The following is a 27,068-nucleotide window of genomic DNA, read 5'->3' as shown; positions in this document are numbered from 1 at the left end:
AGGGAACACAAGCAGCGGGAGAGGGAGAGGGAGAAGCAGACTCCCAGCCGAGCAGGGAGCCCGATGCGGGGCTCGATCCCAGGACCCTGGGATCATGACCTGAGCCGAAGGCAGACGCTCAACGACTGAGCCACCCAGGCGACCCTACAAGGAAAGGACTTTAAAAAGCCGATTCGACTATTTGCAGACTGGTGGGTTCTTATGTTCTCACCTTTTTCCAAGGTTGGATCAGAAAAAGCCAGGTAGGACTTGTAACATCCTGCACCTCATCACTATCCTAATGTTTGTCTGGTCCTCAAAGAGTGTTTGAACTCTCTCCTGCCAATAGGGATCTTGAGACAGCTTTGGAAAATGGGGCCACTGCAGGGATATAAGTGACCTGCCAAGGCCTTCTCCCCTCTGCCTCCTAGACTCTAGAAATTCATCATCAGATCTTTCTTTAGCAGTCAGGTGGTGGTCCAAGAAGTGTGTGTGCATGCGTGCATGTGTGTGTGCATGGGCGTGTGTGTGTCTGTCTGCCTGTCTGTGTGTCTGTGTGTTGGAAGGGAGGTGGGGAGGGGGCTGCCTCTCCCCCAGCCCCAGAGCATCCTGCTCCTGCGCATGTGAAGCTGAAGCTGCCTGGCCCTTTGATCAAGACCCCATGCTGTGCCTTGTTCAGGGAATTTTTAAATTCTCTTTCATTTTATTGAGCGACTTCACTCCCCACCTCCCATCCCTGAGTCAGGTCTCAGGATTATTGGGTCCTTCTCTTGATTGATTTGTTTCCCTGACCTTTGTAGTAGATACTGAAATATATGGATGGAACAAGAAAGGAAGGAGGAAAGGGAAGGGGAGGGAGCCCGTGTAGCCTCTGGAAGGGAAGGCTTATGGTGAGGATCTTGGGTCTGGCCACATTTTACAGAAAAGAGACAAGTCAGGTGGCAGTTGCCTGAGGGTGCCCCAGAAGAGGAAACCCCTGGCTTATGGGGGCTGACCACTGAAGACCAGGCTGAGGTCACAACTCTGGTCCCCCACAAGCACCAGAGACTGATGCTGGACCTCTGTGTCTCTATGCATTTGCTTTCTATTGAAAAAACTCCTGTGTCAGCTCCGTCTTTCATTCTTGGAGAATACCTGCTCCACTCCACTCAAGGGTCTGCACTAGCATGCTCTTCTTTCCCTCTGTCTCTGAGTCCCAGTTTTGTATTAAACCCCATGTCCTCAGACCAGCCACATTGGTACAGATTCCATCATCAACACTGAGAAAGAAGAAATGAATATTTGTGGAGTACCCACTGCCCATCATTGTAAGAGGTGTTTAATTTGTATTATGGGTTACTAGGCCAGACTTTTCCTGCTGTTCCAGATACGAAGCTGGGACCCACAGTGGAGACACCAACTGGAAGGCAGTGCTGGATCTAAGACATGTGGTTCCTCCCAATGGGTATGAGTGATATTCCCACCTCAAAGCCAAATGAGAAGGCTTCAAGAGTCAGTAAAGATCTGGGATTCCTGCAAGATGGGGAGACTGGCCCCTCAACCCCAGGGAGGCACTGTGTCCACCGAGCAGGAGACATGCCTGAAGAGGAGGCACAGGGCAGAAGGGGACAGCCCAGAGCAGCCCATACCTCATTGTTTGGTGAGGCTGATGATCTGAGTCCCCTAAAGGTCAAGCATCAAAGTGGCTGGACTTGACTTGTCTTTCCTGTACTCCACTCAGGTGGCCTGCCTGTTAGGCACAGGGAGGCAGGAGGAGGTGGTGTGGTTGACTCCATAGTGAAAATTAAGTGGGGGGTGGGAGAGGTAAGCCTCCATCAGGGAGTTACCACAGGACCCTTCAAAGACCCAGACATACATCGTGCAAGAACGCCTCGTCCTTGGACTCATGTCACAGAGAATATCAACAACAGGTCATTGTTGGCCCAAGAAACACCAACAGCCCCCAAAGGAAGCACCAGAGATGGGCACAATTATATAAAGGGAGGCTTGTCCTCTTTTTAAATATTTTTTTGAGAGAGAGGAAGAGAGAGAGAGAGAGCGCACGCACAGAGGAAGAGGGAGAAGCAGACTCCCTGCTGAGCAGGGAGCCCAGTGCAGGGCTCGATCCCAGGACGGTGAGATCATTACCTGAGCTGAAGGCAGACACTTAACCAACTGAGCTACCCAGGCACCCCAAGAGAGGCTTGTCCTTTTCTGTTTCCTTCCACCAGAGAGACCATTCTGGAAGAACTAGGCCTGAAGGAGTGGAGGAGTGCTCCAAGCTACCTAAAGGGAGGGTGGTAATGTAGATGAGATCTAAGTGGAGTTTGCAAGTTAGCAGGCTCTGCAAACACCCCTACCCATATCCCCTCATCTTTACCTTTGAGTTCACACAGGCCTGACTTCCAACTGCCAGAGCTTGCACGTCTTTGCCTGCAAGCCTTTCTCTGGCCACTGAAGCCTTTTCTGCCCACAAATAAGTGCTGGGGAATTGACATCCCCCTAGAAGCAGCCCTCATCCACTGATGGGTGGGATTTGATGTATAAATACCCCAGCTTCTTCATTTGTGTAGAATAACTCTGAGTCACTTGTTCTGCGCTATATTAGTTATTGACTGCTATATGACAATTTATCCCCAAAGCGTAGCAGCTGGAGAACAATAACACGTAAGTATTACCTCTCAATTGGTCAGGAATTCAGAAGAAGCCCGAATAGGTAGTTCTGGCTCCAGGGTGCTCGTGATTTTGCAGTCAAGATGTCAGCCAGGGTGGCAATCAGTTGAAGGCCTGACTAGGGCTGAATGATCTGTTTCCAAGCCGGCTCATTGACATTGCTGGCTGCTGACAGGCCTCAGTGCACCACCACTCAACTTTGTGATCTGCAGCTGGCTTCCTCTGGGGCTCTAATCCAAGACAGTGAGAAATCAAGGTGAGAACAGAAAAGTCTTTTGCAGCCCAGCCTCAAAAGTCAAATACTGTGTTAATTATCGATGTCTGAGTAACAAATTACCCCAAGACTTAGCAGCTTTAAAATATGTATTAACTCACGATGTCTATTGGTCAAGAATCTGGGCACAGCTTAGCTGGGTGCCTCTTCGTGCCTCTGACTCAAAATTCCTCACCAGGCTGCTCCCCTTGTGGGCCTCTCCATAGGGTAGCTCACAACATGGGGGCTGGTTTCTTCTCAGAGCTAGTGAAGGAGAGAGCCAGAGAATACAAGCAAGGCAAAAACCAGAGTCTTTTTGCAACCTAATCTCAGAAATGACATGCATCAGCTTTGTCATATTCTATGGTTAGAACGGCATCACTTCTTATATGGTTGCAAATGGCCTACACCTAGGGAAGGGACTGTATGAGGTCAAGAATACCAGCAGGTAGGAAGAATTGGGGCCATCTCGGAGGCTAACCTACCATGGTAGAGCATCACTTCTGCCATATTCTACTGGATACGCAAGACCCACACATAGTTCAGTGTGGAAAGGAATTACACAAAGGCACAAATACCTGGAGGTGAGGATCACTGGGGCAGACTTGAAGGCTGACCCCCACAAACCTGTCTCCAGAGTTCCCCAGTGAGATCACGCATTTGTTGATGATGCACTTTCAAATGCCTTCCTTCCTTCCCCTGGCTCACTTCCCCAGTCCTCTACTGGTCTTTCCTGGCATCATCTCCCAAATAAACCACTTGCATATGAATCCTTATTTCAGGGTCTACTTCTGGGACAGCCCAAACTAAGACAAAGAGTGACCCATTAAATTAGACTTATAGGGGTGCCTCGTGGCTCAGTTGGTTAAGCGTTTGCATTCGGCTCAGGTCATGATATGGTCCTGGGATTGAGCCCTGTGTCAGGCTCCCTGCTTCTCCCTCTCCCTCTGCCTGCCACTCCCCCTGCCTGTGCTGTCTCTCTCTCTCTCTCTGTCAAATAAATAAATAAAATATTTTTTTAAAAAATTAGACATATAAAAGTGTGTGTGTGTGTTAGGAACTGATGCAAAATTTATTTCTTACTGTGGGACACAGCAAAAATTTTGAAAGCCATTGTAGTAAGCACCACAGGATTTCAGGGACAATGGTTTCCTTTAACCATGATGAAATCTAGAAAGACTAGACCTTAAGAGGATTCAACGGGGGTAGAGAGAAGACAAAGAAATATGAAAAATTGGAAAGTGCACTGTGCATCCAGAAACAGTGACATGTAAAACTAGGGCTGTTACTTCCTGAGTTCATTCCCACTTGTCTGTTGGAGTTTTGCTTCTATCTGCTCATCACCTTACTTCAATGGGGGACTTCTGTCAAGATGCCCATATCCAATCTGAGCTCCAGCCAAGCCTCATGCCTAGCAAATATTCCATACTCTCATGAGGGAGAATTGCTCTGTAACCAAATTGTACAGATGAAATGCAAAAAACTTCATAGCATTTGTGGGGGAGCAGGGAGATTCCCAGGAGTAAGTTAAGTCACTTGAAACAACTGTACATTTTCATACATTTTTCAAAATTCACTTTGAGATTGACTTTAGATAGATAGGTACCAAATGACTCTTGACCTCTAAGTACCCAAAAAATGCCCAGGAGAAATCAAGGCCTTCCAAAGCACTCAGTTGTGGGCCTATCAAGGGCTGGCTAGAGGAGCTTAAATCCAAATTAATTACCCAGATATCTCTACTTTAGAAGTTGGGCCACAGACAAACTCATCAGCATGCAATAGGAGCACCAGTCCCACGGTGAGAAGAAAAGGAAGCAGGATAATGAGGACAGTAGATAAAAGGGAGACCATGGAGGAGGATCTTAATTGTATCTTAATTGAGTCACACACTTTCTCCTTCATGCAGATCCCAGCCCTCAAGTCAGAAAGAGAGTGTCCTCTCTGCTTGGGTGCTTCTTGTGTCCCAGCCATGACTGGTGTCCAAGGTCAACATACTGTGGCATTCCATTAGGAAACAAGTGTATCAGTTAACTGTTGCTGCAATAATGTTATATAATAAACCACCCCAAATCTTAGTAATAATCACTCATGTCACCCACATATCTGCACATCTGTGGGTCTGCAGGTCAGCTGGAAGTTGGCTGATTCAGGCTGGGATTGGCTAAGCAGCTCTGCCTCAAGCTTTGGATGTAGCTCATCTTAGCCCTCACTGAGGCTTGGCTCCTATCTGCTCCACAAGTATTGATTTCAGGGCCCAGAGGTCTAGAAAGTCTTCTCTGATGCACAGGGAAAGAGCAGAAAATCCAAGGCCTCTTAAGACCTGAGCTTGGGGGCGCCTGGGTGGCTCAGTAGTTAAGCGTCTGCATTCGGCTCAGGTCATGATCCCAGGGTCCTGGGATCGAGCCCAGCCTCAGGGTCCCTGCTCAGTGGGGAGTCTGCTTCTCCCTCTCCCACTCCCCCTGCTTGTGTTCCCTCTCTCGCTGTGTCTCTCTCTGTCAAATAAATAAATAAAATCTTTAAAAAAACAAAACAAAAACCTGAGCTTGGAATTGGCAGCCCTCACTGCCATCCATATATCACTGGCCCAATGATGTCACATGGCAGAACTGAAAGTAAGGGGTGAGGGCCACACTCCACCCACAGTGAAGCCATGGCAAGGGTGAGGACATAGGGCAGAGTGAGGGATGCAGAGCCAACAATCCCATCTACCAAAGCTTGGCTCTGCCTCCAAACTCAAACTGAAGCCACGATAATTGATAGAGAGTCTGGAATTCTAATCCATTGGTTGTATTTCTGATAATTAGGAAGTATGAAGATGAGAATGACATGCTCACACACCTGGCCACCACAAAAACTGGAGGACAGTGATGGAGTGCACTACCCACTTCATTTGCGCTTTGGGAGTAGTCATTGTAGACCATTGCACTCACAGGCCTACATTGTCAGCCTACATTGTCACGGGTCTACATTACTTGCTGTCCAAAAAGGTGTGGTGTTTCCTCTGACATTGGAATATGAGGGTAATTGCAGGTTATGTGGTCATTTCCGGGAAGAGAAGAAGGTCTTTCTTCAAAGACAGATGTGCTGCTCTATAATCATGAATATTTCATAATCATCTCATTCCTTTTACATTGGCTCTGGCCTATGTGGTTGGCTGGCAAGGCTACTTCTGAGAAGGAAAAAAGTCCCCATTTCTTTTCTGAAGGTGGAGTCCAAAGAAATCCTGCTTTTTTGAGTTGGATTGAAAACTATCCCAGACTGTTCCAACCTGCAGAGCTTGGAGTCAGTTGTGACAACATGCATTCCCGGGCCTTGTGAGTCACTCCTTGGTGGGCACAGGGTCATAGCACCCAGACCTGCAGCTTGACCCTGCAAGAAAGTGCCCACCCAAAGAGCGGGTGGGGGCTGAATTCCACTCCGTCTTCTACTCGACAAGCCAAGCACCCAGACTAGGGACTGCATAATCCCAAAGGAAAGGACAACTTTGATAATCTGCCCACAAAGGGCACATTTTGGTAATCCACAGAAAGACAACTTAGCACCAAAGGAGAATTTATCTCCATGGTTCTCCCAGATTGCCCAGAGGCTCCCCAAAGCATGGAGCCTGGCAAAATGTGTTATTTTGGATTACTCTTTCTAACTCTTCACTACTCCCACCACCGCATCTGCATCCACATCCTTTGCCATGTGACTCTGCACTGCCCCTCCACTGGAAGAGGCAGGAAGTACATCTCCATTCCACCCACAATGGCTTGACCATGCGACCTGCTTTGCCAGTAGAATGTGAGTGGATGTGAAGTGAACAGAGACTTTAAAAGCACTTGTTTCATCTAGCTTGGCCTTTCAAGCCTCTGCCATCTGCCATAAGAAGGGCTTGCTCCCAGGAGCCTCTGGTACTAGAGGGAGGCGTCCCATGGTGACCCACAGTCTGAAACAGAGCCACCTTCACTGCCCCACAGATCAATAAGCAGAAACAATAGATGTGTGCTGTTTGTTATGCAATAAAACCTGACTAATACACATGTTATGCAATTCATGGAACAGGACAAACTCTCAAAGCAAGAAGCCTAGGTCATCCAGTTAGCAGAAAGCATCCAGGGGTGAACGGAAAATGTGAAAGCCCAATAGATAACCCACCAGAGGACTGGGCGGAGACGCACCTCCTGGTGGAATGGAAACTTGAAGACACCAGACGAGATTAAATGGGAATGATGCCTAGCTAGATTCTGGAGCTGAGCTTCCAGGACTTTCCGTGGCATGCCTGAGGCTTCCATTGTGAGTGAGGAGGGGCTGTGGTGAGTTCTGAGTGTGCCCAGGTACTGTGATGTCCATTTAGGTGGCCCCAGCCCAAGTACTGCCCTCTGAAGCAAACGTCACCATGCTGGGCAGGGTTGTCTGCTCTATGCCCACACAGTGCTTTCCTCCGGGAGAGCTGCGACACGCTCCAAGTTCAGCCTTCTGAGGAGGGCAGACATTTTGTCTGCAGGAGCCTTTCTACTGAGTCAGCCAGTTTTTAATGAGGGCTATACCCCAGACAGTGCCACCACCTCGCCACTCTTTTTTTTTTTTTAAATGTTTTATTTATTTATTCATGAAAGTCAGAGAGAGAGAGAGAGAGAGAGGCAGAGGCAGAGGGAGAAGCAGGCTCCCCGCGGAGCAGGGAGCCCGATGCGGGGCTCGATCCCAGGACCCTGGGATCATGACCCGAGCCGAAGGCAGATGCCTAACCGTCTGAACCACCCAGGCGCCCCACCTCGCCACTCTTATTAAACCTTGATCGCAGCTCTATCCAGCTGCAGTTGATCTGCCTTTAGCCAACGCAGATGCATTTCTCACCCTTCGTCGTAATAAACTGAAGAACAGACAGGTTTATTGGCGTGTGGGAAGAGATTTTGGAAAGGAGAAAGGAAGGGAATTCCTCTGCTATACTGCTTCCAGCCCCAAAACAAATACCAAGGTCAAATGCTTCATTCTCAGAGGTCAGTTCGGAAAATGAGCCCATGTGCAACATGGGTCGCGTTTAGATAGAAAGAGGTGCAAGACGGCCACCCTCTGTATGTATGGTCTCCTTTCCGGGTGTGATGGTGCTGGACTCCAGGAGGACAATGACATCTGGTTTCACCCCATTTAAATCTGTCTAGTAGAGTACCCAGAAGAAATATCTTTGCTAAGAACTTTTTGAATAAGGTTATGTGGTCATTCCCAGGAAGAGAAGAAGGTCTTTCTTCAAAGAGAGATGTGCTGTCTTTGTAACAAAAAGTCTCTTAACTTTTTGTTAAGAATAAGCCAACCAAGGGGCACCTGGGTGGCTCAGTCAGTTAAGACCCAACTCTTGACTTCAGCTCAGGTCATGGTCCTGAGATCAAACCCCATGTCAGCTTCTGTGCTGGGTGTGGAGCCTGCTTGGGATTCTCTCTCGCCCTCTCCCTCTGTCTCTCCCCACCCCCTCCCAACCCACACATGCACATGTGCTCACTCTCTCTCTCTCTCTCCAAAAAAAAAAAAAGAATAAGCTGACCAACACCATGTAAAGAAAACTAAGGTTTAATGAAATGATGCATGTTGAAAACCTATCATGGGGGCTTTCCCATGAATCACTGCTAATCCCTCAACAACTCTTTAGGACAAGTGTCATCATTCCTGGTTCAACACATGCAGGAAGGAAGGTCAGAGAGATGACATGATTAACCCACTGTCACCCAGCAACTAAGTGATAGGACCTGAATTCAAACCCAATGCTGGTCGGACTCCAGAATTTATATTCTTTCCATCATACCAGACTGACATAAGTTAATATTTTATATAAAGCAGATATAAAATCTCAGTCTACAAACACTGTTGTCTAACAAATGTAACTTTCTTTAGTTTTCTATTATTCAACTTAATTTCTCTTTTGAGCTTATTCCACCAGGGAGGCAGTAACTCAAACTCAAGCAATCGCTTGCCCCTGCCCTTCCCAGGTTTGTGCAGTAGGCCCTCAGGATGCTCCACACCACATCCCCCTGGGCAATTGTGGGGGACAGGTCCACATAGGGCCATACACACTGCCAGTACCTAAGTTAAGCATATGCCACCACACCTCTCTTCTCTGCTGCCTCAGTGGCGAGGTAACCAGCCTCTCTGCCCTTTAAAAAGAAACCACAGGTCCAAAATGGCATCACAGTCCAAATCACCAAACTGGGGCTTAATACCTAATCTAATTGCAGTTCCAACCTCCCCCAGAAATGTGTTAACCACTCAGTCACGAATTTTCTGATCAACACCAATGAGGTACTCTGTCACATGGGCCCTCTCCATCCCCCAAAGGAAGATGAGGTAATCCACAGGATAAGATCCTTTGTCCTTCCCCCTAAGGGAAAGTGACCTTGCCTGAAACAATCCTTTTCCTTTGCTAATAACTTTCTTGCCCCACCCTCCTTTGTATAAAAACCTTCCATTTTGTACAACTCCTTGGAGCTTCCCTCTAGCTGCCAGATGGGATGCTGCTCAATTCATGGGTCAATTAATAAAGCCAGTTAGATCTGCAAATTTAGTTGGTTGAATTTTGTTTTTTTAACAGTCCTCTGGGAAGACAATTTTGAGGCTTGTTCTTCAGAGGTCTCCCTGAGAAACTGAGCTCTAAGTGCTTCCAGCAGTAACCTGATCATTAATGCCCTCTTTATTGGCTTCTCCTCCTTTCCTGACTCACTCCTCCCACCCATTCACTTCTGCTTCCTGGGATCTCCTCCCAAATAAACTACTTATGCATGAATCCTTGTCTCAGGCTCTCCTTTCAGGGAACTCAAACTAACATGCTGTAAGTCCAAGTTCGTCGAAACTTCCACAGGGCCAAGGCATAGCAAGGGCAGAGCCAGATGGAACAACTGATCGGTAAGTCACCTGTCCCTTAGGTATCAGCTAAGCCAACCCCATCTTATCATCCCCAGTCACCAGGTTGCACAAATTGCTGCTGAGTTGTCCCTTGTTCCCATCCTCTGGCTGCCTCGGGCCCAGTATCTCTCGTCCCTATTTCTATGCCATACCATGAGGGGGTGACAGAACCCTTCTACCAGGCTGTCATAACATGCCCCATAGCCATTCCCACCTCCCCAGGGCTCTACCCAAGAAACAGAACACAGAACCCACTCTTGGGTCTCATCTGCCTGTTTCCCTGATGCTCCACTGAGAAACCAGAACTGCAGTCCCTCTCTCTAGGAACATCAGAGCCTGTGCTTTCATCTCTTTCCTTCTGGCTCCCTTCTTCCCCAAGCCTGGGAGAAGCCCTCTCACCTCAACACTCTGCTCTCCCTTGTGCTGTGTTCCCTGAGTGTTCTGTCTATGCTGGAGTCTCCCCCCCGCCCCCATCCCCTGAGTGTTCTGGGGAATTCTCTCAGGATGGTATCCTAGTTCCTTGAAAGGTGGGGAAAGGAGGGGAACCTCTGTGGTAAAAAGGAGTGAAATGAAAATATAAACCTCAGTTTACATCTTTTTCAATATCATTCTTCCACATTTATGAGACACATTACAAATAATCCATAGTACAGTGCAGTGCTGGTATGGAATCCCAGTATTTCTTCACCAAGTAATTGGAAGAAACCTCCTCATTTCCTCCAGATCTTTCCCACATCCCCTACCATTCTGGGCTGGCTTCCTCATTTCCTGATGTCGGGGTTTCTGTACTATGAGAAGGGGCTCCCCCATCCTGTTCATACTCTGAGTTCAGGCAAAACCAACTACAATTCTGAAGAGATCGGTTTTCCTTCTAGACAGCCTTTCTGTAAAATGACTGTGATAACAGTGAGTTGCCCCAGGACCATCTCCTCTCCCTCTGCTCCTGTCCTGTTTTTGCCACAGAGGGCATTGGGATGGGAACATATTTTGGCTCCTGTGGCAACTGTCCCCACGCCCTACCTGTCCTTCCTGTCCCCAGAACCTACCAGGCCCAGTGGAGTACACAGCTCATCCCTGCACACATTCTCTCTTTTCAGGCTTGTGTCCAGACCAAGAAGATTCTATCAGTTCTCAGGAGAAACTGAGGCACAGCTGCTACTGGAGATGGTTTTTAAATTCACAGAATCACTGACTACTTGAGGCCTTTGACTATCTTGGGAAGTAGAATCCCTGGTCAAGAGGAGACATTGCCTCTGCCTCTTCAAATGCCCTGACCTTGCAGCCCAGTTAGGGTTGGTGGGTGGTTTGTGGCTTCTGCTTTTAAGTATAGCTCAAACTCTCTTCCTTTCAGAACCTTTCCCTCATTCTGGTTTTGGGGATGAGAAAGATCACCACTTGTACTGAGCATTGCAAGCTGACCTCTTATAATTGACAGCCTGGATTGGGAAACCTGGGGGAAGCTGTGGCCAGCGCTATAATAACAGAGGCCCCAAGGGCTACTGCACCTGGCGGTACAGCCCCCAGAGCCCCAAAGAACACTTCTGTGCCCTCTGCTGAGGAAATGTCCCCACCAACCTGGCTCACTCTCTCTCTCTCCTCTGGAGGCTCCCCAGGGCTGAAAAATCAGACTAACTCAGCTTTCATGCTCATTCCCATCTATTCTCTAGATAACCAGGTCCCTGGGACAGGACCTCTTTGCTCCAGGTGCTGCTCTTTCTGCCCACCTGGAGTGACAACCCTTTGAGGTAATGAGTTTCAGATGGCCCAGACTGGAAAGATGAGAGCATTGGCCAGTCCCAATGATGAAAGCCTTATGTTGGGCTAAAGCCCCCTTCTTGGGAATATTGCCACCCCTCCACCTCCCCATGCCAGGAGGTCTCCCCTCCACTCACTGCCCTCCTAGTTCTTTCCTTCCCCCCAGGGAGGAGCAGATGCTTGGTCAGAACCAGGATTGTAGACTGGACACCATTGCTACTGAGACCGGCCAAGGTCTCAGGTTCCACTGGCTCCTATTCATTCTCCCACTAGAAACCTCTCATGCTGTCATACCCAATCCCAAGTGACCTGGAGAATAAGAGAACCAGGGCCCTAGAGAGCCTGCCTCTCCGCAGGCAGGCTCAAGCACTTAAGTATCACAATTTACATTCAGGGACATCAAGAAGTCCCAGAAGTCATGGGGTGAATGGTGTCTCCTCCAAAGATGCATCCACCTGAAACCTGGGACTGTGAACTTATTTGAAAAAAGGGTCTTTGCAGATATACTAAGTTAGAGATCGCAGATGAGATCATCCAGGATTACCCAGGTGAGCCCTAAGCCCAGTGGCAAGTTCCCTTAGAAGAGTCAGAAGAGGAGGAGATACAGATGCAGAGAAGAAAGACCTGTGAAGACACAGAGGAGAAGGCCATGTGGAAAGGGGGACAGACACTGGAGTGATGTGGCCACAAGTCTAGGAACTCCTGAAGCCACTGGAAGCTGGAAGATGCCAGGAAGGTTCTCTCCCAGAGCCTTCAGAGGGAGTGTGGCCTCACCCATACCTTATTATACATTAAAGTGTTAAGAAAGTCCAGTTTAGGGGCGCCTGGGTGGCTCAGCCAATTAAGTGTCTGCCTTCAGCTCAGGTGGTGATTCTGGGGTCCTGGGAGGCCCAGGTGGTGATTCCCAGGTCCTGGGATCAAGCCCTGCATGGCATCCGGCTCCCTGCTCTGTGGGGAGACTGCTTCTCCCTCACCTTCTGCCACCCCCCCTTCTTGTGCACATTCTCTCTCTCTTTCTCAAATACATAAATAAAATCTTTAAAAAAGAAAAGAACATCCAGTCCAATTTAATAGCAAAACTTTAAGTTTCTCCCCCTTCCCCAACATGAACCTAACTTAGGGCCAGAAACCTACAAACCTCCAGAATGAAATAGGAGAGAGAAGTTAAGGAACAAAGTCTTATTTGACAGTCCCTGCATGATGGTGGCGTCGCAGCCTTCCAAGCTCAAGGCTTCAGTGGGGAGGAGTACAGGACCGAACCCACCATGAAAAAATAGCCTTACAGGGAGCTCAGTGGTGGGGAACTGTGAAAATGTAATGCTCCAGAAATGGTGTGGACAGGCTGTGAGCTAACTTTCAATCAGCCTCGACTTATCCCTGCCAGGTATGCCTGGTACTAGGGTCAGTGAAGAAAAGTCAGATATGAATTTCAGAGCTGGAACAACCCATGGGGATCTGCCAGTACCCCGCCCCCAACCCTCTTCGATTTTACAGATGGGAAATAGAGACCCAGAGAAGTTAAATGTGCCCAAGTTCATGTAGTAAGTGCGTTCCTAAATTCCCTGCTCCCCCCGCCTCCTATTTGTATGCTTCTATTGTTCAGCCTCATCACACTGCTTTGGGGTACATGACACATCCCCAGCAGATGCAGCCACAAATGCTCCTCAGAGCACAGGTGCTCAGTAAGTGTGCCCTGAAAGGAGATGTTGAGACTTTGACGTGGCACAGAACACCTGTGTGCTCACAGCTGAGCTGGGAGTGGGTTTGGGCAGAGAATGCTCTGAGGACAAGCTAGCCCAGGGTTGGAAGCCTTAGGCTCCAGTTGGGGTCATGCCAACAGGGCACAGGCAGCTTCCATGGGTCCTGCATCCTCCCTGGGCCATTCAGCAAGGATCTCTATTCCTTGCCTTCTATCAGCTTCTCAGCTGTGGGAGGCCTTCCCTTCCTCTGATCTTCCACATCCTCTCAGCCCTCTTCCTACTGCTGCCCACATACTGTGTGTCTCAGTCTGGGTTACCTTTAAACCAATCCCTGAAACAAAGACCAGGGTACAGGTAGTTTATTTGGGAGGGGAGCCCCAGAGAATAGGGTGAGAGGAGAATTGGAAGTGCAACACAGGGAATGGAGGAAACCCAGTAAAGAGCTCAGTCGTTGAGCGTCTGCCTTCAGCTCAGGTCATGATCCCGGGGTCCTGGGATCAAGCCCCGCATCGGGCTCCCTGCTCTGCGGGAAGCCTGCTTCTCCCTCTCCCACTCCCCCTGCTTGTGTTCCCCCTCTCGCTGTGTCTCTCTCTGTCGAATAAATAAATAAAATCTTAAAAAAAAAAATTAAAGGCTTTAAAAAAAAAAAGAGCACATTTCTGAGCAGTAGTGGGGCTTAGTCATGCTGGGGTCCCTCTGGGATACGAAGGATGTGCCTCCGAATCATCCCACTGGAGAAGTGAAAGACTGGGGCATTTACACTGACTCCTGTCCCCATTGGTCACGCATCTGAAGGGCACAGCTCCCTCCAGGCAGGGCAAGGTTCCCTGGAGGCATATTTCGAACTCTGTGCCTGGCTTCCTAGGAGGTTGCTATTCAGCCCTACAGAGATTACACCTCCACAGCCATCAAAAAGGTACACAAGTAAAGGAATCCCTTCCATTTGGGAAGGCCTTATTTCCAAAACCCTTTCACACATGTCATTCTATGTCATCTTCACAGCAACCCAAGGAAGGTGTCACAACCCCAATTTTACACATGGGGAAACAGAGGCTGGGGGTGGTCTGCCTTCCAGGAAGTGGCACAATGTCAACAGAAAGATCAGGATTGTTCTTGCAAAACCATATGGCAACATGCAATCCCACTTCCATTGTTTCCTCCCCTGGAGAAAAAAATGTGCCCATCAATGTGTCCCCTTTGCCATTTGCCTGACTCCTGGGATGGTGACAAAGCCTCCTTAGAGGAGGCTACTTTGGATAAGACGAAAGGCAAAACAGAAGATGCCTGAAAACAGCAGCTGGGAATCCTCCAGTGGAACTACCGGGAATCACACCTGGTCAAAATCGCCAGGGGCTTGCACCAGGGGCTTGCAGATGCTTTGCCACACCAGGCGAATCAGCTCATCTCTCCCATCCCCCTCCCCGAAGCAGAAGGCTTGGTGGGAAGGAGGTGAGCCCAGCAGGCCAGTCCCTGGGGGCAGGGGGAAGCAGGAAGCTCAGGTTTATATGCCTGAGAGCAAAGGGTAACAGGGAAAGGAATGTGCTGAGCTTCACAGCAAATGAGTTGACAATGCACAGGGGACCAGGTTGGGAGCTTCAAGGTGGGATCAAAGGGGGTGGAGTGGGGGCTGGAGGAAAAGGGACTCAAGAATGTATCCTTAAAGCACAGAATCAGAGCAAGGGGATGGAGACTTCTGCCGTTTCATCTCCAAGATTGGGGTCTTACAGCCCTAACTGGGTTTTCACTCTCCCTGGGTGCATAGGTCTAGGTTCCCTGGGCCATTTAAAGAGGCCCCAGCACAGGATAACAAGGGGCCCCACCTCTTCCTTTGCTCATTGAAAAGGGATGTACCAGACCAGTTGTTTACAAACTGGACCTGCGGAGCCTGGCAGGGGACCGGGGCCTGTCAGAGGTGAGCAAGGGAGTAGGTGGGTGCAACGGGACCCCAAGGGAGGGCCTGGGTGCCCATCAAATTCCACTGGAGGAGCACTCCACTTTCATTTGACATCATTTGGACATCATTCTCTTTAAAGAAAAGGTCCTGAGGCTAAAAATGCTTGAAACCAAGGAACTACACAATTTTTAAGAATCTTTCTGATTCGAATGGCTAAAATGAACAAGTCAGGAAACAATAGATGTTGGCAAGGATGTGGAGAAAGGGGAACCCTCTTATACTGTTGGTGGAAATTAAAGCTGGTGCAGCCACTTTGGAAAACAGAATGGAAGTTCCTCAGAAAGTTAAAAATAGAGGTGCCTGGATGGCTCAGATGGTTATTAAGCGTCTGCCTTCGGCTCAGGTCATGATCCCAGGGTCCTGGGATCGAGTCCCGCATCAGGCTCCCTGCTCGGCGGGGAGTCTGCTTCCCCCTCTCCCTGTGCCTCTCGCCCTGCTCATGCTCTCTCTCTCTATCTCTCTGTCTCAAATGAATAAATAAAATCTTTTTTTAAAAAAAGTTAAAAATAGAGCTTCCCTACGATCCAGTAATCACACTACTAGGTATTTATCCAAAGGATACAAGCACAGTGATTCCGAAAGGGCACATACACCCCAATGTTTATAGCAGCAATGTCCACAACAGTCAAAATGTGGAAAGAGCCCAGCTGTCCATCAACAGATGAATGGATAAAGAAGATGTGGTATATATACATATACCATGGAGTATTACTCAGCCATCAAAAAGAATGAAATATTGGGGCGCCTGGGTGGCTCAGTCATTAAGCGTCTGCCTTCAGCTCAGGTCATGATCCCAGGGTCCTGGGATCGAGCCCCGCATCGGGCTCCCTGCTCCGCGGGAAGCCTGCTTCTCCCTCTCCCGCTCCCCCTGCTTGTGTTCCCTCTCTCGCTGTGTCTCTCTCTGTCAAATAAATAAGATCTTTAAAAAAATAAATAAAAAAGAATGAAATCTTGCCATTTGCAGCAACATGGATGGAACTAGATGATATTATGCTCAGCGAAATAAGTCAGTCAGAGAAAGACAATTATCACATGATCTCACTGATATGTGGAATTTAAGAAACAAAACAGAGGATCATAAGGGAAGAGAGGAAAAAATGAAACAAGATAAAACCAGAGAGGGAGACAAACCATAAGAGATGCTGAACTCTAGGAAAAAAACTGAGGGTTGCTGGAGGGGAGGTGGGTGTAGGGTAACTGGGTGATGGGCATTAAGGAGGGCACGTGATGTAATGAGCACTGGGTGTTGTATGCAACTGATGAATCACTAAATTCTATGAATGAAACTAATAATACACTATATATTAATTAAATTGAATTTAAATAAAAAAATATTTAAAAAGAATCTTTCTGACTCTAAAATCCAGGCTATTTTTGAAAAATAAACAAGGTAGTCTGGCTACTATGGGATCAAAGGGTGTGCTTCTCTCCTGATGGAAAGGATTTGCCTGGGAATCATTTTGTTCCCATTCTTGTTGGCATCTTGGTGCCATTTGGATTGGTCTGAATTTGACTTCGGTATTTGTAGACAATAACGTGAGTGACTTCAGGGACTGGAGCTAGGGCAGTATCTGAAGGACACAAATTGCCTCCTTTCCCAGAGGGTCAGCTGTTATGCAAGAACAGTAGTCACCCACGTGCTGAGCTCTGAAGCCCTTTTCCAAAACTGGAAATCACATTTAATCCTCAAAGCGATCCTGAGAGGTAGGTGCTACCAACCCCATCTTCCAGATGAGGAAAGTAAAGCTCCAAAAGCTTGAATGATTCAAATCACTCAAGGTCACCGACCAGTAGGAGCAGAACTAGGAATAGAATCTGTTTTTCTGGCACCACAGTTGCACTTTTTGAGTATAGAAATTAGTCTGGAAACTTTGGCCTTCAGCTGGGTAGCAACCTGCTGTTGGTACCCCAACCACATGCCCTTTCCCTTTCTATTTCAGTGCCCACCTGCCCAACTTCTAGCATCTCTTTGCCTCAGATCTGCTTTCTCTGGACACTACAACCTGCCCGCCCAGTGAGACAGACCAGAAGTGCAGGGGAATTTAACACCCCACCTCCCACAAACAGTCAGTGGCGTATAAATACACCAGCTCATCCCCACTCTCCTACAGGTGTTGCCTGTGATCACCTCCCAAATAAGCCCCCCACACTGAAATCCTGGAATCAGGGTCTGCCTTGGGCTAGACAGGCTACCCTATGGTCAAGACAGGCTACCCTGTGGTCTAAAGTAGGGCTCACAAAAAAATCAACTGTCTCCCTTTCCCCAGGGGTTGTTGCAGATTTCTGAGGCAGAATTCTTAAAGCCTGAGAAAAGAAAGGTGCCTGACTAGGAGCAGACACCAGCTTTATCCGAAACCCATAAAACATGCTACATCCCATACAAGATGTACTGCGAAGTCATTTTAAAAAATGAAGAAGATCTCAATATGTTGATATGAAACCATAGCCAAGATATATTGCATCGTGAAGAAAGCAAGTGACAGAATGGTGTGTTTAGGATGCCACCATTTGTGGATTTTAAAGGGATTTATACACATATGTATGCAAGAATATCTCTGGGAAGATACATAAAAAAAACAAAAAGGTAGGAGGAAGCCTGGGGACTAGGACTATTCCTCTTTTCATTGTTCGAACCAGCCTCCTCGTATCCCTACGTTACTTTTAAAAGGGGGGAAAGGTAAAGGAAACACTCTATTAAATTAAACAAAGAGGCTCATGAGAAATAATCTATGTGCATCATATTTACCTGAGGAACTTGTAGAAACTGGCACCTCCAACCGGTCAGGGGATTCTAGAATCTGCATTTCTAATCAGTTCCCAGGTGATTCTCGTGTCTGTGGATTGTGCCCTGAGGAAACCTGGCACAAAATGCTAGCGCATCACAGGGCTGCAGTGCAGGCTTCGGGGCTCTGAGGAACGGCTGGGTTGGAGTAGGGCAGGCGGGGGGCACCTGTGCGCCTCCGAGGGCTGTCCCCGGGAGGGCAGCACCTCTGCTCGCCGGGACACGACACTTCATAAGACAGGGCGGTACAAGCCACTGCCCTTCCCTGGCTCACCTCTCAGGTCCGTCGCGACCATCTCCCTGGATGGCATAGTAGGCAGCGGGCTACTTTGCTTCCTCCTCTCCCTTTGTAGAGGATGCTCCCCTAACCCAGACGGTGAGCAAAATTAGATGCAGTTTAATTTAAAAGGAAAGAGGAGGATGAAAATCACAAGCTGCATGAAAATAAACTTGAGCCCAATAGACTTTTGTAGCAATCTGCAAAAAACCCGAACAAAGACCGACAAAAAAGGCAATGGCAAATGATCTCCAAAACTATTTAAAATTAACTGGATATGGGGCGCCTGGGTGGCTCAGTCGGTTAAGTGTCTGCCTTGGGCTCAGGTCATGATCCCCGGGGTCCTGGGATCAAGTCCCGTATCTGGCTCCTTGCTTGGCAGGGAGCCTGCTTCTCCCTCTCCCTGTCCATCTCCCTGCTTATGCTCGCTCTCTCTGTGACAAATAAATTTTTAAAAATCTTTAAAAGAAAGAAAGAAAACAACTAACTGGATATCTGGTCATAAAGTGAGAGTCACCAGACGCCCAAATTTGAGGTGAGAGTGGACTTTTAATGAATCCTGGGGGCTCAGAAAATTCCAGTGACCACTGGGGAGTGAAGAAGTCCCCATGAATGGTTGGCTGTGATGTAGTATGTGGTCCGTTAGGTTGGTGTCCTGGGACAGGGTAGACTTGAGGAGCAGGCAGAGGAGAAAAGTGGTGGAACTGATTGTTTGCAAGCCAATCTGGAATTTTCATTCATATGAGCCCCAGATAACTGGGCCAACATCGCTCTCAGGTATGGTAAAGTGCTTCACACACTACAGCAGGCACCAACTGTGGGACATCTAGGAGGCAAAGGCACCAGGAGCCCTGCCCGGCCCCAGCCTCCTGCATCTGCCACCACCGCCCCCCCCCCCAACCCCGCCACTCCCCTACCTCCCCCCAACCCGGGGAAGAACAGGGAAGGAGGATGGGGTAGCCAAATTAAAGATGCATGCCGGGAGTCAGTGATCCAGCTTGGAGACACGGACCCTGCTGGACCCCAGGCCCACAGCTAAAAGGAGAGCAAAAGCCAACTTTGCCTCAACGTGAGAATGAGCCAGCCTCATTATAAGATTAGCTGCCAGGATGAACAACACTCTCTTAATAATGCACGCATTGCTATGACAACCACCCACTTTGGTACCTAAAGATAACTTCATTGTGTGGCCATGTTTCCTTGTTTGAAAAGAAATGCTGTTTACTGTGAGCTGCACCGTTCTGCTCGTCCCTCGGGCCTCTAGCTTTGTGCAGAGTGTGTGCCTGCACGTGTGCGCGAGCAGGGCCGCGTGCATATGTGCACGTGAGTGTGCGGCAGGGGTAGGCAAGGAGCCCGGGGCCCCGCGGCAGTCCTGCCTACAAGGATATCGTCTGGGGTTCAAGATTTGGTAAAATTTCTGTCGGGCCCAGGCACCCAAGCGTGTTGACATAATTATTCAGGAAGACAGGCTTGGCCAGGATTAATACTGTGATTAATTATGGCGGGAGCCTCAACAAGCAAGTGCATGCTCGGGAGGGTCGGGGAGGGACGTGACAGAGCCTGGCTCCCCAGCGCGCCAGCAGGACGGCCGACGACGGTGTTGAGTGGGGAGCCGCACGGGCCTGACTGTAATGAGAAATGAGCAAAGTGCTGAAAAATTGATGGCGCCCGCAGATTGCTCAGGCTGGCACACAGCGGGGGCCCTGCAGCCGGCGCGCCGAGCGCGCTATGCTAATGTGGGCGCCGGGCCCGGGGAAAGGGAGGAAGAAAAGCCCGCACAAAGGAGAGAAATGCAAATGACAGGCTCGGAGATCAGTGCCGAGAATCCCGGATTAACTGCTGGAGCTGGTGCTCGCCTGAGTTTAACCCCTTCTGGACTGTGTCGCGGCTGCAGGGGGGTTGCTGCCCCGAACTCCCGTCTAGATCTGGGTCCAGGCCGAGGTGGGGATGCCGGAAAGCAGAGTTAGGAAAAAGCAAGAAGCTGGAGGAAAGAGGCTGGTTCCTCCACGGTGGTGACTTCTTTGGAAAAGGTCGCGGGGCGGGGGGGGGGGGTGTTAGTTAAGGAAGTGGTGTCTGGGGTAGGAAATGCAGGGGCCCAGCTAAGTGCTTCCTGGTTACTGGTGGCCCTACAGGCAGCCAGAAGAGCTTCTACAACGTGGGCAGAGAGAAAGGCAGGGAAGAGAAAGCACCTGCGCGTTGGACTGTCCGGCGCCCTGACCTGGGCGGTGGGTATAGGGCTGGTTACATCAGTTACGGGATTTTGTAAGTATCAGATGTCAGTATCACTTCTCTCAGCTATGGTCCAATCAAACAGGAAACAGGGAAGAAAAGAAAATGAGGCCAGAGCAGCCTAACAGAGACCTGGCTCAAAGCTTCCCAGACTGGCCTTCTCTGAGAAAGAACAACTGGTTGAAGTGTTTCATGAATAGTGGGGATCCCAAAACACAAATCAGCATCGTGGTGCCATGGGGACCCTGCCTGCTTTGGGGCCCACGCTGTCTCAGAATGTCACTGTGGTTTGTGCTTAAGGAGAGGAGAATGTGCTAAAACACAAATACACTTGTCCCCATTCCCCAGGTAAGAGGTTAGTGGAAACTCCACAGGGAGTCCCTGTGACATCAGGACCTTAGACCAGGAGGAGTAAGAAAGAGGATCCAAAATTCCAGACAATAGATTCCATGTAAAGATGGGCAGATTCAGACAGATGCTGCTGATGCAGGTTTACACAGACAAGAGGGCCAAACAAATATGTACGTTGCGAGAGAGAAAACAGAATTAGAGATTCCATTTATGTAATAAAATTGAAGTTATTCACCTATCTTTACATTCATTTTCTAAGTCTGCTCAAAACAAGACAACAGGCCCAAAATGAAGTCCCTTATGCTAAACATCCTGTCACCAAAGCAAGACTTCACGTAATTACAGCTTGGGTCTCCCGGAAATGGAATCTTAATCCAGTCGATCAGGAGTCACTTGATCAGCACTAGTCCTCTCATCTGCCTGATAGACCCCCGCCCGCCCCTACAGGACAGTGACCTTGCAACAACCAACCTAACCTTTTGCCTAGTATAACTTTCTTGTTCCTGCTCCCTTTTGCCTCTTAAGTCTTTCATTTTGTACAGCTCCTCAGAGCTCCTTTCTTTCTGCTAGATGGGATGCTGCCTATTCATGAATCATTGAATAAAGCCAATAAGATCTTCACATTTGACTCAGTTGAATTTTGTTTTTAACAAATCCAAATGCCTGTATACCCAGCCATTAACAGTAGTTCTGACCATGGGATGGGGGATTTGAACTTTCTCTTTCGTGTTTGATTTTTTTTTTTTTTACAATATTCAAGTATTAGGAAAAATGCATATATATAGTCATTTTGAAAGAAAAAAATGGCAAACTAATTGGGAGTCATGTGAATCATGAGCACTGCCTTTCTGGTGGCCTAGTTCCCTAACATAAGAAGGCACTGTTCCCACCCCCCACCCCCCACCCACGTATGCAGAGGAGAGGAAGTTCTAGTACAATCTTCCCCAAGGTCTCTCCCCTTTATGCACGGCACTGCTAGAAAAATCCTTGCCTGTGAGCACAGAGCTCTCCCATCTTCTACCTCCACACAAAGTATGCCACTTGATCCCCATTATTTTTTTTTAAGATTTTATTTATTTGACAGAGAGAGAGACACAGTGAGAGAGGGAACACAAGCAGGGGGAGTGGGAGAGGGAGAAGCAGGCTTCCCGCTGAGCAGGGAGCCTGATGCAGGGCCAATCCCAGGACCCTGGGATCATGACCTGAGCCAAAGGCAGACACTTAGCGACTGAGCCACCCAGGCGCCCCTTGATCCCCATTATTAATCCATGTACACATGGAGGCACAAACCGGCAGGTCTGGGGGAGGTTTTAGAATAGCCCTTGTTGGAGGCAAGGCGGGAGTCGTGGTGACATGTCTCGACTGCCTGTTCCATGTCCACACTGGGCAGGACACTTCATAAACAGGACTTCTGCTCAGCTCCAGCTTGTCATTTTCCTGATCGGGAAACTTTGTGATCCGTTAGGACTCGCCTCCAGAAACCGACCGGGGAGCGTGTGGAAAAGGCGCGCTCCACCACGGAATGGGGCCACACCATTTGTGCCGCATCTCCACGGCTCCCGGCCCACCCCCCCACCCCCACTCAGAATCCAAAACAGCCACAGAGCACCCACACCTGTGTTGAGAAAGGAATGAAATCCCCAGCCAAGGAGGAGTGGGTGAATGTGTAGATATGCACACACACAGCAGGAAAGGAGGCCATGTGGGGGGGGGGGGGGCGGGAGTGGCTGTTGAGTTTTTTTCCCGTGGGACAAACAAAACAAGGCGGATTTCTCTGCTAGAGTTCCTTTGAACCAGAAATTACAATCTTTGCTCCAAGAGACAAGAGGATTACAGAACATCTTAAATGTCCTCCTTTTCTCCTTTTACTGCAAAGCTCCAATGAACTCCAAACCCAGGGGTATTCACTGTAACCCAACAGATTAAGCAAATAGGACTGGAGAGTCATTTGGGATCTTTTTCCTTTACACAAGCCCCCCTGTGAGGGCAGGGCTTGTGGGGAGAGCGAGGAAGAAGCCGCCTTTGCTAAGGCAGGCACAGCTTCACTAGGAACAGCAATTAATTCTAAAAACATCTGGAGCATGAAATTTTAAAGCACCAGAATTACAGTGGATCGAGTTGGTGCCTCGAATATTCTTTGCACGATGCCACAGGAGAGGCCGGGGAGTTTTCCCAGGAGGTAAGATTTATCCTCTTTCTCTACCGGTCCTGAAACAAAGTCTCGGGATTTGAATCCATTTGGTGCAGGATGCCCCCTGTCCCTCTGATTCCCAAACAGGAAGAAACCCAGAAATCACCATGGATTGCTTATATATCAACCCCATGGAAAGGCTACCCGACTTTTGTGCTTTCTGTTTCACGGATGCGTTCAACTGACATTAAAAAGAGAGAGGGAAGAACTAAGCCATTCTCTGCTTTTTAGGAGTAATAGTTTACACCTAGTTAATGAGTAAAAAAAAAAGAAAAAAGAAAAAGAAAAAATCTTCTTTATACAGGAATGCCAGCTAATAGTTGTGGAAGGAAAGGAAAAATTGGAAAATCTACCAGTTTGCAGACCGGAATGAAATAAATGCTTCAGACAAAGATTATCAGGGAGAGTTAAGCCATTCAGAGTAAGTGTAGAATAAAGTCATTTTTAGTTCCGTGGAAGGGAGAAAAATTAGCTCCATCTGTCTTTTCTTAGGAATCCAATAGGATGTGAGCCCCCCTCCCAAAATAAGGAAGTAGACATGTCCTCCAAGAGACAGTAGAATCCACAGAGAGGGTGAGGGGAAGAAGGCGTGGAGAGACCCGTACCCCAGCCCAAGAGGAACAGGACAGAAGCTTCATAGGCACTGGGGCAAGATTTGGGAGATCTTACACTTTCCATGAGAATTTGAAGTGAAGGAGGCAATGAGACCAAACAATGGAAAAATAAAAGGAAAGCTCTTTTTTTAACTCCAGGGAAAATAAAAACAAACCTGTGCAGGGAAGATACCATCATCCCCCGCACACTGGTGGGCTCTACAGTGAACAATGTTTATGTAGTCATGACAATGCAATCCCTGTTAATGCCTTTCTCCATTTAAAACTGACCTAGAGGATCATTGGGACCCACCCTTTTGACAGTGGCATTAACTGGTGGCACTCTAGTCTTCCTGATGTCTGATGCCTCTCCTCTTAGCTGAGAGGTGAGCTCCTTGACCTGGCTTTTACCCAGGTTTAATCTCACCGTTCTCAAGCGTCTGCCTTTGGCTCAGGTCATGATCTCAGGGTCCTGGGATCGAGTCCTCCATCGGGCTCCCTGCTCGGCAGGAAGCCTGATTCTCCCTCTCCCACTCCCCCGCCTGTGTTCCCTCTGTCGCTGTGTCTCTCTCTGTCAAATAAATAAATAAAATCTTTAAAATAAATAAATAAATAAAAATAAAACTGACCTAGAGGGGCACCTGGGTGGCTCAGTTGGTTAAGCATCTGCTTTCGGCTCAGGTCATGATCCTGGGGTCCTGAGATCAAACCCCAAGTTGTCAGGCTCTCTGCTCAGCGGGGAGTCTGCTTCTCTTTCTCCCTCTACTCCTCCCTACTCAGGCGTGTGCTCTCTCTCTGTCTCAAATAAATAAATAAAATCTTAAAAAAAAAAAAAACTGACCTAGAATCCAACAAGGAGACTTTAGGATTGAAGAACGTAATATAAATGTCCTCCACCTTGACAACATGGACATTTAAATACAGACGATGGAGTGGTAAGGGGTAAGAGATCTGTAGGGATGTAAAGCTCATCCTACAACATGAGGGAGAAGTTGCTATTATTGACCTAACAAGAAATAAAGTCCAAGCAGATCTCTCCAAAAGTGACAAATGTAACCCAGAGAAAAAATAAAGAGTGATAGTATTATACTGGGACATTGGGGAGAGATGGAGAAGCAGTGGAGGGGAACTAAGTCTTCATCTGTCATGGCAGTAGGTCAATAATTAATGTCCAAAACTGATCAGTCTATAAATTGCAGCAAAATATATTTAAAAATACAGAGGTAACTTTCAGAAGAAAGAGCTAAATGTACTTATAAGGGCTGTCTCCGAAGAGTGGGGCCCAGGCTGGGAAGGATGAAGCAAGAAACAGTTGTTTCTCTTCATAAACCCTTTTGTACAATTTGATTTTTTAACCAAGAACATGTGTCACCTCGATTAAAAGACCTATCTTTGAATATAGTTACAAGAAATTCATGGAACCATTAATTTGCGGATGATTGTCATCCCGTGTATATGTATTATCTTGATTGGAAAAACGTCAACATAGTATCAACAGAATGGCAACTCAACAATTAACATAGGAATGATTGGCACCCATAACTATGGGGTCTTCCCACTCTCGTGTAGGTGTGTCTCCTAAATTATTCTTGTCTTCTTTCATGTCTCTCACTAAGAATGTGGTTGTCTATACATTGTTTCCGTATATTTCTTGTTGGCTAAGACTTTAACATTTGTATTCCTGTTTTAAATAGGATTTTTAAAGAAAGATTTATAGGTGATTATTGCTAACATAGAAAAATCATTGATTCTGCTATTTTAAAATATGACCCTCCTATTGTAATCTTGTATTACTGTACATAGTTTTTCAGTTGGATCTCTGGAGGGATTTTTAGTTACTAATAATATCATCTATGAGTAATGATTAGACCAGCTTTAATTCTGCTTATTCCTTTGCTCTGTTTACTCTATTCTTTAAGTTGTCAAATGGCAGTGGCAATGATAAGCATCCTAAGCATCCTTATTCCCTCTCTGTTGTTAGTGGAAGTGCATCTCATGTTCCACACAAGCAAGGTTTTGAGCTAGCTGCTATCACAAGGTAACAATGCCCAGTGGTCAAGAAGATGGGCTTTTAGACCAGACTGCCTGGTCCTGGGTCAGATCTGGGTCCCCCATTTTCTTAGCAGCATGACCTTGACCAATCACTTAACCTCTACACCTCAGTTCCCTTGTCTGTAAAATGGGATAACAGTGCCTACTTGATTGGGTAGTTGTGCTCACTAAATGCAAAACACCTTTGCGATGCATGGGCACATCTAGTGGACGTTACTTTCAAGAATCTGACTAATGTATAACACACGTTCCATATCATCTTGTTAGATTTGGCCTTTGATTAGCCCCTTGAGGCTAATTTGGACCTGACTCTGCCATTAATTTTCATGGCTTCCGTTAGCTCAGCAGAGCCTTGCTGATTCCCTGGAGTTTGGGTAGCACTTTGAGGTGCTGTGTGCATTCCACACGAGGAGTCATAAGTGTCCCCCTAGATCCCTGTGGATGTTCTCTTCTGTCTTCTTTGTATCTTATTAAGAAGGGAAAAATCAGACAGCTCTGGGGTGAGGTCACAGCTTTAGCTCTCAATGTGTGGTCTTGGGCAAAGTCTTAACTTCTCCTGGCTTTTAGCTCCTCGTCTCCAAGTGGAATGAGAATGTCTGCCTCCGGGGGCTATTTTGAACATAAGAGGGGTGAGCAAAAGCACACACCTACCCTGGCATTTCTTTCCACTTCTTCACCCAGGGCCCCTTTGTCCAAAATCAGAAGTAGTGAGGGGCCTGGACATCGGGAAGAAACCAAGCCCCTCGTGATTAAGCCCAGCTCCACTTCAGGTGGGTATAATTCGGTCTTTCTAGGCTCAGCTTCAGTGGGAGTCAGAGGCTCCCAATCTTGATACCAGCTGAGCCGCCTCAGGAGATGCTATCAGCTCTGAAAAAGCAGTCCCTTCACCTTCCCTTCACCAACAACAGCTCTGAAATCCTCAGCCGAGGGACTTGGTGTGCGACACGGGGATACAGCTTCCTCCCCTGCAGAGATCAATTCTCCCTCAGCCAGAACCTGTTCAAAGCCCCCAGACCTTCCAGAAAGGCGCATACAGCTCTATGCAAAGTATTTTTATTAATATTTGGACAAGACAAAGGAATGCATTACCATGCAGCCACATCTGCAAGCAGCAAAGACGTTCAAATCGTTCTGAGTCACCCCAAGCAAATGCCACAAAAACACAGATAAAAGCCCCCCTGCTGACCATCCAGGTTACTAGAATACCAATTATCAACATCTGTGGACTCGTCCACTTGGCACATGTGTGCGGCTTTGCTCTGTCCTGCTCGCCAAACCATCCTCATCCAGGACACAGAGAGGAGCGCAGAGGTTCCGATCAGCAGCTCTGCCCCAGCCTCAGATCTGCATTTTCATGAAAGCCAACCTTGGGGCTTTTCCTGACGGGCAGCTGGAGCCATCAGACCCCCTGTCAGGTGGACAGTGTCCTT

At 48.0% G+C, this 27,068-nt stretch overlaps 1 long non-coding RNA gene across 1 annotated transcript in view; it reads right to left on the bottom strand.

Moving 5' to 3' along the window:
- Positions 1–2,389: 2,389 nt before the first annotated feature.
- LOC145717106 (uncharacterized) overlaps positions 2,390–27,068 on the bottom strand; it is a 42,661-nt gene continuing 17,982 nt past the window's right edge. The window contains exons 2-3 of the long non-coding RNA XR_014140135.1: positions 3,007–3,148; positions 2,390–2,861 (exon numbers count right to left, since the gene is read on the bottom strand). This is a non-coding gene — a long non-coding RNA (uncharacterized LOC145717106). The remainder of the gene's footprint in view (positions 2,862–3,006; positions 3,149–27,068) is intronic.

Source organism: Leptonychotes weddellii, chromosome 1 (assembly GCF_054177405.1).
Source record: "Leptonychotes weddellii isolate Sample4059 chromosome 1, ASM5417740v2, whole genome shotgun sequence".
Classification (NCBI taxonomy): domain Eukaryota; kingdom Metazoa; phylum Chordata; class Mammalia; order Carnivora; family Phocidae; genus Leptonychotes; species Leptonychotes weddellii.
The sequence above is the reverse complement of the archived record's forward strand: the minus strand, read 5'-3'. Positions and strand labels throughout refer to the sequence as shown.